General features: G+C 36.2%; 1 protein-coding gene and 1 long non-coding RNA gene across 6 annotated transcripts in view; one reads left to right on the forward strand and one right to left on the reverse strand.

The window, feature by feature from the left end:
* The window catches only part of Ddr (discoidin domain-containing receptor 2), a 171,821-nt gene extending 162,294 nt beyond the window's left edge, over positions 1-9,527 (reverse strand). For 2 of the 4 annotated variants that reach the window (XM_083084181.1, XM_083084182.1), the window contains exon 1: positions 7,864-8,852. The gene's annotated coding sequence lies outside the window, so the exon portion shown is untranslated. Of the gene's footprint in view, positions 1-7,863; positions 8,853-9,367 lie in introns of those variants that run through there. The other 2 variants (XM_083084179.1, XM_083084180.1) reach the window with 2 other exon arrangements.
* Positions 9,528-9,990: 463 nt separating this feature from the next.
* On the forward strand, positions 9,991-12,547 carry LOC145962715 (uncharacterized). 2 transcript variants are annotated; one of them, XR_014435931.1, is made up of 3 exons: positions 9,991-10,061; positions 11,167-11,279; positions 12,247-12,547. It is a non-coding gene; the product is annotated as an uncharacterized LOC145962715 (long non-coding RNA). The 2 variants fall into 2 exon arrangements; XR_014435930.1 differs by lacking the exon at positions 9,991-10,061 and adding an exon at positions 10,986-11,031.
* The last annotated feature ends 361 nt before the right edge of the window (positions 12,548-12,908 follow it).

Here is a 12,908-nt window from a genome sequence, read left to right on the forward strand (position 1 = left end):
CTAAAAGAAAGTTAAAATTCTTATATATTTTTTATAAATTTAATTAAATTTTTTTTTATAAATTTAATTAAATTTTGATTTATTTCTAAAATCCTCTCGTATTATTTTTAGGCAAATTATTAGGAGATAATTTTAAAAATTGCATAAAAATATTCAATTTAATTATTGTAATAGCTTCAGTTTCATAGTTTCCATTTTTTATTGAAAATTTATGATTGAAAATTAAAATATTCAAAAAATTTTGAAATATTCGAATAATTTAAATAATTCAACTTGGAAAAAATTAATTTAATAAATGAAAAAGTATATTAAATTAACTTTGCGCGCGCATTAAAATAAAAAACTATTATACAATATATTGCTCTTTTTTATTTCAATATTATATACATGCTAGTATATATGTCATACGGCAAATAAAACGATATGTCAAAATTTAAACTGGAAGAGATTGCGCGTATCGCAATCCTTGGCAATAATAAATACCGTACAAGGACGATGACGCGATTCCGCGTTTACGCTAGATGACAATAAACCTACCGACTTATTCCTGAAACGAAGCGTGCGCGCGGCACCGGACGGAGAAGGAGGCGGAAGATTAAAGCGCTTATCCCGGGAGCGCGATCCTAGTCGCACGTGACAAGGAAACTCTCGTCGGTCGCGTTGCGGTCACAATTTCCAAACTCGCGCGACTATCCCGCGCGAGTCCCTTATTTAGGAGGAAGTGCTGTCCCTTCCCACGGGGGCATCAATTTCTCGAGATGTCCCGAAAACGCGCGATGTACCGCAACGTTTACGCGGAAATTCCGTGCAGCGCTCTCCCGGCTAACTTGTCCCCAGGATCCAGTAAGACGTATCTCAATTCTTGCGACATGGATGTCCCCGCTCTCTCTCTTTCCCCCTTGTCTATAGTGTAAACTTATTTTTCCAATATCTGCTTTATTATGAAGTGTCAATAATGATTTAGACGGCCGCGGTATCGATTATTTTATTACCTTTAAACGCGCAGCGTCTTGCGAACAATATTGGCTCGTTATTCACCAGCTAAGTATGTATATATCCTGTTATACCCAGATTTTCCTACATCGCTAATTAAATGCTTGCTCGGGATTTTTTTACTCTTTTTTTTTTAACTTATTAAGTGAGTAATCTTCTAAAATAAATATAAGAATTTGTGAAATATAGCTTTTTGTTTTAGCGTAATATTTATATTTATGTAAAGATAGAGAAAATAGTATTATGTTTCAAATTATATTTTTAAATATACGTATATTGTATAATAATAAAAAATTTTTAAAAATATTATATATTATTTATAATTAAAATACGAACTACAAAGATTTATGTTCATGAATTCAAAATCAAATTAATATCATGTTACATACTGCATTTTTCTCTTCTTATAGAATTATTTATTACGATATGCGTTATTTGATCAATAATTTTTGTTCTTCTTATAATTTATAAAATTATGGTTTTCTTTACAAAACCTTCTTCCATTTTTACACACATTTTCTACTTGAAACACAAGTTATCTTTTTTTGCTTCACTTCTTTTAAAATTTGAACACTTCTCTTTATTAAAATACATAAATAATTTTTCACGAGAGAAAAACTTGCTCGAGATTGCAAGCATGAATAGACAAATAACCAAGCCGTTTTATCTACGTAACTTTACATTAAAAGGGATCTCACAGTATAACGTAAAACCACCGTGAATTCCACGACAAACTTCACTGTGTCGAACTTGTTCTTACATCGACGCTGTCAATGTTCTCTTCGAGAAAAGATTTCTCTTTTACACAAGCGCTCCTGTTTGGTGCTTTCGACCAACGACGAAGATATTGGCGCAATTCCTAGCTGGTTACAAGACTGGGAACTCACCTTGGGGTTACACGCCACATGGCCCCCGGCGCTATTGCAGGAATACTTAAAAGGGGTGGCTAAAGTATGTGCGTCCTTCGTTCGGGAAGGGAAAGAGAGGGAGATTGAACACACGAGCTGTTGCGACGTCGTCGTTGGTCTTGTCGTCGGTCTCGTCGCCGTGCAGTCTCGCATACGGATTTTCAATAACGCCTGTCTGGCTTCTCGGTATTAGAAAGAAAAGCACGCGAGCAAAACGCGCCCTTCCAGAAGAAAATGCGTGGGAACGATCAAGTGTTCGTACGCGCCGATTCTATCGCGCTCTCTCTGGAATCTTCTTGCTTAATATTAAAAATCGTGAGATAAATAATTCGACGCATTATTGAAGAAAATCACAGTTTTATGCAAAACGTAACGTGCCATATACCTTGCAATATACATACTATAAACTTTGGCAAAAGTTATACTTTATATTACATACTGACATGTTGACTTAGCAAATTCCGAAAGTTAAATTGACAGTAAATCAGTTCTTAACTCGTTGGAAGAGTATAACACGCTAGACATATAAGAATTCTACCGCAGTATGTACATTTCAAGTTTGGAATAAATTATGCGAGTAGATTATAACTTGTACTGTACGCGTTATTCACATGGATTTGTCTGAGATGTTTATTTAAAATAGGATTACACTCAGCGGGTTTTTGGAATAACTAAGAACATTGGTATAAAAACCAACATTTAAAGTTTTAATGATGTTCCGGCATATATATCTGCCTCGTCACTAATAAGGTTTCCTCGGAAAAATTAATTTCTTCTCCCTTTTAATTCCTCTCGCAATGAGTATTATCAAGGTACGAGATATAATCTAGCTACATTCCCCGAATGTGTGGCATACTAAAAACATTTTCTTGGAAAAAGGTCCTTCCAATTTTCGTCACCTTTCATGCGAACGGCCGACTTTTATCCTTGATTACTGTATTAAGCACTCAACTACTTTTCCTAGGTCATTACACCACCCTCGTAACGGGGAGCCCAGCTAACGAGATCTGGCAGAGCGTATAAGGAACTTAATGTGAGAGCAAAATAATATAAAAAACAGACGGTATTCTTATCGATTTTGCAATGGCTGCTATGTGTGTCGAAAGTGCACAAAGTTTGATTGTCTTTCTACAGAATTCAAGTAAGAATATTCTGAAACAATATTCGTAATCCAAAATTTCTAAACTTGCGCGTTGTTTAAAATAAAATGAACCAAGATGAAAAATCTTATTTATGCTAAAGTCAAACATTGCTAATGCAAAAACAGGACTGTATATATGAATATAATATTCACTTTAAATTATTAATAATGTAAAGCGTTTTACAAAATTTTTCAATTTCACAAAATGCCAGACGCAATAGTGTCTTCGATAAAATTTCTCCTTCATTGATATTTCGGTCAAGTGCCATCTTGAAGTATACTTCAAAATATTTCCACGTATTTTTCTCCACATTCAATGATAATAACCGCGACGAGGCGATAGGGAGATTTCACCCGGTCGGCAATCCTCTTCGTAAAAGGATGCGTTTGCACCAATACGAAGGACTGCGTGCAGCAAGTAAATGGAAATTTTAAGTGCACTCGCCGTTGAAATGCGCCCGTCTATCTACAATGGTGCACGCTAATGGCGTCAATCGCGCAACGAAGGTCTTTACTTTTGTCCTGCGGGGGCGAATAATGCCGGATTCGCGATGCAGCGAGCGCAATTCAGAATCTCGCAAAACGGCGGGAAAGAAATTTCCTGCCGGTTCTGCATCGGCCTAATAAAAACGTCGCGTGAAAATGCGGCCGTGCCAGCAGCGGTCGTCCTATGCAAATGGGTCGTCGGGACGAAATGGCGGGGCAACGCGGATACGTCGCGAGAAATTTTCGCGATATTGGTATTCGCTCTGAGTTTAACATTGAAAATATGAAATTGTTTCGTGGATGGCTGAGTGGATGACTGTGCGCTTACGATGAAATTTCAAAGCGGAGAATGTATGCGAGCGCGGCGTAATTACCAGCGAATTAAGCATGGCTACGCGGCGAATAAATTCACATTGGAAGCGGAAAACGCGGGAGAGGAATTCACAACTTCGCATTCCATCCTTCTGATGCCGGAATGCTATTAATTTTCCATAAATATGACGGATTCGATGCCGTTCTTACAAAGCGCGACGTTGTTCGCCGGCAATATTTGTTGTGCAGTAACATGGACGTGATGATACGTGAAATTTCGTTTGCAACATCCAAGCGATCGATTGTCATTAATAAATATTAAACGAAATATCAAATTATAGAATGTTTGTTAATTAATCATAGTTACGCGTTTCATAATTAATCGATTCAAAGTAATACCATCCATGTTATAATCACTATTCGCGCATGCACGCTGTAAAAATACTATACCGTATACTACTTTTACATGAAAAATATATTGAAATTTATGAGATGTTAGATTTACGTCCAGGAAAACTAAAAGGATATTTCAATAGAAATTTGTGGAGAAGTTATATATCGATACAGATTGTTCTAATTCCCTTTAGCTGAATCTAAAAGTGGATTAATAGAGAAGAAAGAGTCACGTGGTCGCACTTGTGACGTTCGAAGGGGCGGGAAGGATGCAGTTTAACATCTTCTTATCTAGAATTTTTCAATCTCGCGAGCCACTTGCGCGAAAAGTACGGCTCACGATAGCGGAAAATGAATGCCTCGGCGCATAAGTGTATTCCCGTGTAGCCAAGAGACGAGGGTGTTAGTCACTCGGCCTCACGTGACTACGGACTTACATGTCGGTGGCGAACACCACGGCGCCCTATCTGGAATCTTTCAATTTCTCATACTTTCGTTCTACGTGCGAGAATCGAATCGCGGTTACCGATCGCTTAGAATCGTGCGCTTATACGCAAAATTCGAAGCCAGACTCGATAATAGTACTTTATATTTGTAGTCACGTATAAAGGATATCAAGAAATAACACAGACACGCTACCGGTACAATCTCAAATACCACTCGAGGCGCACAATATGTAAGATAAGTATAACGCGCGACGATATTTACGACGCACAGTAAGGCCATAATCGTAACCTGCCTTAAAATCCCGCATTTTTTCAAGAAGAATGTGCACGCTTCTCTGCTCTCATTATTTCATAATCTTCAATTAGCTTGCGGAAAACCGCAATTTTGAATTCCGCCGCATTTTGCATGCATGCGTATTAAGTCCGTCCCAGCATATAAAAACATAATTACTGTAATATTCAGTAAATATACGCGTGCAATCCAAACAACGCAACTCTCGGTAAGCTGATCATCGATTTATCCATATTACGTAAATTACAAAATTGCTTGTAGAAATTAATTAACGTAGTTCAATATAGATAAGTTCTGTAAATCAAATTTAATAATGCGCTACACGCGTCTATCGATGAGGTAATTTCAGTTTGTTGGCATTAATGCAACCAATTTCCAACTATGATAAACATGCTGACAAGCATATTTTAGAATTAAAACTTAATTGCAAAAAAATCGGAGTAAGATGGAAGAGGGTTTCTCTCCGATGTGTTTTTTTTCAAATAACGAAGACGATTTCCTTTGCACCGCCAAAGTAAACGTCCGACTATTGTTAATTGTGGGATCACGTGCCTCGAGGTCGCGGAATATATTCACGATAAGGTCGTACTTGCATGACCTTAACAAGATCTCTAGACAAATAAATCCGACGTGTATTACGAAAATGAAAAAAATGTGTGATGAAATTATATAATCGGCATCAAAACGACGAATGTAATTTCTTGTTTTGATAATTGCTTTATAATTGTCTTACATTTATTTCAATAAATAAAGAAAATAATATTTGCTACACTGTAATATATCTTTTACATCTAAGTGATCGTGAAACTATAAGACCAAAACACACACAATCTTACTAAAAAGATCGCGGCAAGGACCACTGGCTTTTTCTTTTTGCCAGTTGATAACTGGTTTTAATTCTGTGCGCCTTCCGCACCGAAGTAGTGACAGACATTAACCAATTAGCGCCAACGCTACACCCTCTTCATCTTTCTCCGTCGGGCTACTCCTAAACGGCTCGCAGAAAGATGCTCCGAAACGACCGACTATTTTCGGCGCCATGTGCCAACGTGATGCGCGAGTGTCGGATCCTTCGCGGTTCGATGAACCTTTAAAGCGGAGGCGGATATTATTTCTGCAATCTTCCCCCGCGTCTTTTTGCACTTGAACGCTGTTTTTTACGAACGCAATTAATCTCGAGACTGTTTAACGTCGTGTCTAGATATTTTTAATATCGTAGTTTGTCTCTTGAAAATTCTGTACATCTCCAGATGATTTTTGAATTAAAGTTTCATCGGAGCAAAATTATATCGAGATAATTGGCTTTACATATATATATATTCTCATTTATAAATTAATATCTAAATTACATAAAACATGATTCAGTTAATATTTTTAATGTATTTTAATGTATTTTTAATATTAAAAAATGCGGCGTTAGAAGTAATTTTAAATAGTTTTTACAACGTATTTACAACGTTTTTACAACGTATGTAGAATAATTAAATTAGAATAAATGTAATAAGACAAAAATGTGAAATTTTTATATAATTCTATTTTTCTAAATAAAAGTCACAATTCTATTAAATAATAAAAAATATTAAAATACATTATTTATAAAGTGTAGACAAAACATATTATTTTAATTAATATTGTTATGAGACATTTTGAAAAAACTAGTAATTATTTAATAAAATATAATATGTTGAAATTATTATTAAATTTATATCTCTATTCAATTTGTTTTCTTCATTCTTTCAATTTTTTTTAATTCTTTCTTTCCTTTACTTTATCTCAAAGGCTTGATACTAATTAGATTAAGATAAAGAGAACAATGAAGGTAGCAGAAGGGTTAAAGATGAATATTTCAAATATGATGTTCATCTCGGATATAAACGTGATGAGATTGTTGACCGAATTACATGCAGATCAACTCTCGCTTCGAAGGAATTTCATGATTAAAAGCATAAGTAATAGCTAAAAATGTATTTACTACTTCAAAGCTCTATGTAACTTTGATACGCTTCTGTCCTTGCTTCATAACTGATAGTTAAATATTCATGTACCTATACCATGACGAGCATAATTGAATATTTATAAATGTTCGAGATAAAAGGCTTGAAAAATATATATTTTTATATCCCGCAATATTCTATGCGCCTTAAGCTTATTGAAAAATTACACAGCTATTAAATAAATAACAAACTCTTTAGTCATATTTATAATTTAGCATGCATTATTACATATAAATATGCAATGATGTAATTTTACAAAGAAAAGAGACAAAGAGAGCATGCTGCAACTTTTGATGTAAACGATATGAAAACGCTCTAAGAGATTAAAAAATAAAAATTTTATAATAAACACTTTATTATTGTATTTTCTCACGCATGATATTATAGAATAAAAATAATTAAATTTGCTCTGTACATGTCGAATATGACGTTTTTCTATGTTAAACTAATTTCGACTTCGTTTCTGTTTATGCCAAATTGTAAACAAATGTTCTCATGTTGTACACGATACGTTACTCGCATATATTTTCCTTTTTTGTAAGTTGCTAAAAAATCCAATTTACAAGGAAATAAAATGAATTTTAAAATAAATAGAACAAGAGAAAAAGAAGAGTTTGCAAAACGCGGTTTGAAATGTTGATTAATATTGTCCTTTCTCCCTCTCTTCCTCCCTCCTCTCTTTCCTTCTCTTTTATTTTATTAAATATAAAATGGAATGATATGCGTACATACACGCCAGAATTTAATTAAAATAGCCCGAAACTGTAAATTCGGCAATCTCATCACGTTATTAAAAATCCCAAGTGGTACGTTTCTGGTGCACGTTTCAGGAGTAGCCAATAATTCTCGGCGTGTTGCCTCAAAATATTATTTAAATAGTGCAATTATAATTACTCACAGTAAGCCAGCTGACAGCGCACGAAGTTACATCTCGTCCGACGAGCACAGTTTGGAAGAATGTCTTGCGCGCGCGCGCTCGCGCACACACACACTCACACGCGCGTAACCTCGACGGGCGACAGAGGTGGATGGACGAGGGGTGGTAGACCAGGTGAAGTTCAGCACTGTGCAAAAGTTACATTAGATTAGGTTAGGCTAGGTCACGTCAACGCCAGATTACGTCGAAGACGATCTATCTTTTCCCGCGGCGCGCACACAAGAGGAGAGGATCGTCTTCGTCTTTCGCGCGAAAAATTACGCGCGTCTTGACGTCACTTCGGAGCATCCAATTCCGTTTAAACTCTTTTCAGCATCAATCGACGCACATTCGATCGCGCAAATATTGTCTTTTGAAACAAGACACGCGCGAATCTCGCGAATATCGTCGCGCTTCCGATCCTGCGACGGAGTCAGGTAAACTCTTTCGCGTCGTCGTCCTCGTCGCGATATCCTTCACGATGGAAAACGATCCGCCCGTTATCGAATTTTTCATTCGTTCGAACGTGACGCAGGCGGAGGCGGGGGATCTCGAAAGATGGCTGCGAGTTTCGACGATAGTTTCATAGCGTTGCTCTAAACAAACTGGTGGTCTCGCGTGACAAGCGATGCGCAATCACCTGAATCGTGCCGCACATCGATACGTTCTAATAATTTATAATTGAACAGCGCGCTCTGCAAACTGTTCCAACTTCGATTTCGTCACAATTAAAAAGCGATCACCGCGAGTTTGAAGGCGACGATTACGATAATTGAAAACGCTGCTCGTCGCGTGCACTTTAAAGTTTTCATACATATGCTGTTAATGTATACGTACGAGAAACACAACGCTTTACGAGATGTACAACGTGATAGGTCTCGCGTGGCAGCTTAACGTATGCGCGCACGCACCAGGGGCACCGCGAGGGGACTTGCGAGGGAGCGCGCCGCACGACCTTTGCCGATGCGCGGTTCGAGTACGACTGAGCGAGCGAGTCGACTCGAGCTCGCGCTCGCGGCGGCCTCAGCGGGCCGAAAGCCACGAGCCGACCGGCGACGGCGGACCAATCAGCGCTGCTCTCGCGAGCAGCTCCGATACTCAATGATTGACTGACTATATATATTCATACTTTCATGCACATCTTTGTTCAAAAGGCGCTTCGCGTATTAATCGATCGATCGTCTTGTTTTGTTTTTAGTGCGAGACAATATTTTTGGCGCATCGATTTCTTACTCCGGAATTCTTACGAGTCATTTGTGGAATTAATGATAAATAGGAATATATTATTGCAACTTTATAGCGCGTAAAGAAATATGAACGACACGACGAATGACAGCGGTACATCTAGTGAATTTTATAATTTGTATAATCGTTTAAAGTAACATAATCATATCCTTCTCAAAAACTGAAATATATTTCGCTACAGATTTTAGTTATTGATATGATTATCGAGTAAACTAATTATTTCCTGCATTATATTACTTACATATATTATTCACCCGACGTTACGAACGCTTGAAGACGATACTTCGAACAATCATGGTGCACGAATATTTATGTAGATGCGATGCGTTTGAAACCCGCAAGTAACTATCTTCAAGCATGAAGACATTCGTGACGTCAAATTAATCAATCGATCATCTTGTTTTCAGTGCGAGACAATATTTTTGGGGCGTCGATTTCTTACTCCAGAATTTTTACGAGTCATTTGTGGAATTAATGATAAATAAGAATATATTATTGCAATTTTATAGCGCGTAAGAAAATATGAACGACATGACGAATGACAGCGATACATCTAGTGAATTTTATAATTTACATAATCGTTTAAAGTAACATAATCACATCCTTCTCAAAAACTGAAATACATTTCGCTATAGATTTTAGTTATTGATATGATTATCGAGTAAAGTAATTATTTCCTGAGACGTTATATTACTTACATATATTATTCACTCGACGTTACGAACGCTTGAAGACGTTTCTTCGAACAATCATGGTGCACGAATATTTAGATGCGATGCGTTTAAAACCCGCAAGTAACTATCTTCAAGCGTGAAGGCATTCGTGACGCCGAATTAATCAATCGATCGTCTTATCTTGTTTTCAGTGCAAGATAATATTTTTGGCGCATCGATTTCTTACTCCAGGATTCTTACAAGTCATTTGTGGAATTAATGGTAAATAGGAATATATCATTGCAACTTTATAGCGCGTAAAGAAACATGAATAATACGATGAATGACAGCGGTACATCTAGTGAATTTTATAATTTGTATAGTCGTTTAAAATAACACATCTTTCTCAAAAATTGAAGTATTTTTCGCTACAGATTTTAGTTATTATATGATTATCGAGTAAAGTAATTATTTCCTGAGACGTTATATTATTTACATATATTATTCATTCGACGTTACAAACGCTTGAAGACGTTTCTTCGAACAATCATGGTGCACGAATATTTAGATGCGATGCGTTTAAAACCCGCAAGTAACTATCTTCAAGCGTGAACGCATTCGTGACGTCAAATGTCACTATGTCACTATGTCATATGCCGTTATCGCTGTCATTCGACTTTTGTAAAGCCCACAGCGCATGCATACGCGCGATGTACATTCGCGGTTTCACGCTAGATCGCACTGTGTGTCAGGGATTTAAATTCGTAATCAAAGTAGTATTGATCCGTGATTGTCCGCGCTATTTGCTCGTATCTATCGATCGCTTTCTTTTGTGCCGGCTAAAAAATGACTCGCGTGCGTAAATCGATATCGCGAGTGCCGAATAAAGTACCGTGCAACCGCTTAACGTGTTTTGCGGTGTGCGATCGTATTTCACGTTGGCACATTGCCGTGCGTTTTGAATAAACGTCGTATGCGCGCATAAAATGGCCATTTTGAGAGAGAAGCCAAAATTTTAGAATATCGACAATATCTCGATAACTGATGAACAAGACATGTCCGAAAGGATTAACGTTCAAACTTTATTCGCTCGAATTAAAAAAGAGAGTTTTATATCGTATGTGTGCTACACGGGAATATTTTTGACAATTTTAGCTTCGCTTTTGGTAGAGTGACGCGAAAAAATTCGAATCATACCACCACGTTACATGCGTTTCTAGCTCGTTTTTGCCTGGACGCGGAAATAGATGACGTGAGTACCGAATGCAATATCACAACGATATCGTCGTAACATGTTGCATCGTAACAAAATCATTATTACATAACTATATGCTATATACTATATACTATATACTATATACTATATACTATATACTGTATTTTTCAGCATTTGTATTCCTGCGAGGCAACGTGTGCGTGAAGTCGAAGTGAAAGAGTCTCGAGCAGAAATTGGCGCAAAGAATGAAGCAGCTGACGGCAGTAACGGCGATACAACGGCTGGTGAGTAAATTTATTCGATGCATGCAAATGATTTAATTATAATTTCGCTTTAGCGAATGCAAAGAAGTTGTGCAACCTTGCGAAACAATCAATTTTATACCTATGTAAAACTTTTTTAAGCCCTCACAAGATATATTTTGAATCAGTGAAATAAACAAATAACGTTTCATAGTATAATTATAAAGTAAAAATATGACTTCAATTATTTTTTAATTTAATTTATTAGTACATCTATTTTGTTGCTGCAATTTATTTATATTTATTTTGCATATAATGAAAATTCTGCGTATTAAAATGCGTATTTATTTTTAATAGCATATAATATTTAATTCAATTTCAGTTTTATTGTTTCTAAATATTTTCAATATAATTTAATATTATTAATTGTATATATTTTTCATTATTATATATATATATATATATATATATATATATATATATTTTATTAAATTTTAATTGTGTCAATTTGAAATTTAACACTCACATACAAGAAAGAGAACTGTTTCTATTGAATTTATCATAAATTATAAAAGAAAGTTACATATCTCACAATACACAAAAGTACATTTGTCCGATGGTTTTCCATCATAAAAGTACATTAGTCAAAAGATGGAATTAGTTTCGCACACAATAGAACGTTCATTAATCAAGTCTGCCGCGCCTTATCTGCGCAATTTCATACCGGATTTATGTTTGTCCACTTTATAAATAAAAGCGTTTCATATCTGTATTACTTTAAATATAACATCGATTACAATCGATTGACACTCTTTTGGCGAAACGTGTAAATACATCATTAGTACCCATCAATAATGAATACAAGCTTGAATTCTAACTTTATCTAATCTAATTCGAAAATCTCAAATATCTGAATCTTAAATCTCTAATGCATTGTCACAATTTTATGACAGATAAAACTTCCACATATAATATTCATATTATATTACATATATGTATAAATCTTCAGAGTGTGGCGGCGTACATGCGAGAGATGTGCAATCCGCGGAAACTATTTTGATACCTTAAAACGCAGCCGGAAAACCAGATAAAGGATTTTACTGTAGCCTGACGAACGACAATGCACAGGCGGAACGAATCAGGGATTTCTAGATTCCGAAGAGAAACCGATATCACAGCACAGATCTCTCGCGGACGCTCATGTATATGTACATGCGAAAAGCGCGCAAAATACGAGATACGTCGCGATGAAATTCAAGGGAGGATATTCGATGCGCCCAACGAAAAATACAGTCCAACGGAAAAAGAAAACTTTCTATTAGGGATACGGTCGCGTATATATGGTAACGTCAGTGTACGCTCTCTACGTGACGACGAAGGAATGGATTATCGGAATATACGGAGAATCTTTCTTACCCGATACATACGACGCTATATGAAAATGTGTCCTTGCGAAAGTCTTTGTGATCGTTTTATATATCCACTTTTTCAATATACGCCGACGAGTTTGTCGAAAGTCTCTCGAGCTACAATATAATTCACGGCGTCAACATTGGCCTCTCTTGTACAAAGATTGAAAAGGATATCACTATCTTATTTTTACATTTTTGCAAGGAATAAATATTTGTATCGACATGATGGAGGACTACGTGATTTATTCGCGATAAGTAA

Source organism: Camponotus vicinus, unplaced genomic scaffold (assembly GCF_025532165.1).
Source record: "Camponotus vicinus isolate PSW18456_S1 unplaced genomic scaffold, iyCamVici1.0 SCAF_12, whole genome shotgun sequence".
NCBI lineage: Eukaryota > Metazoa > Arthropoda > Insecta > Hymenoptera > Formicidae > Camponotus > Camponotus vicinus.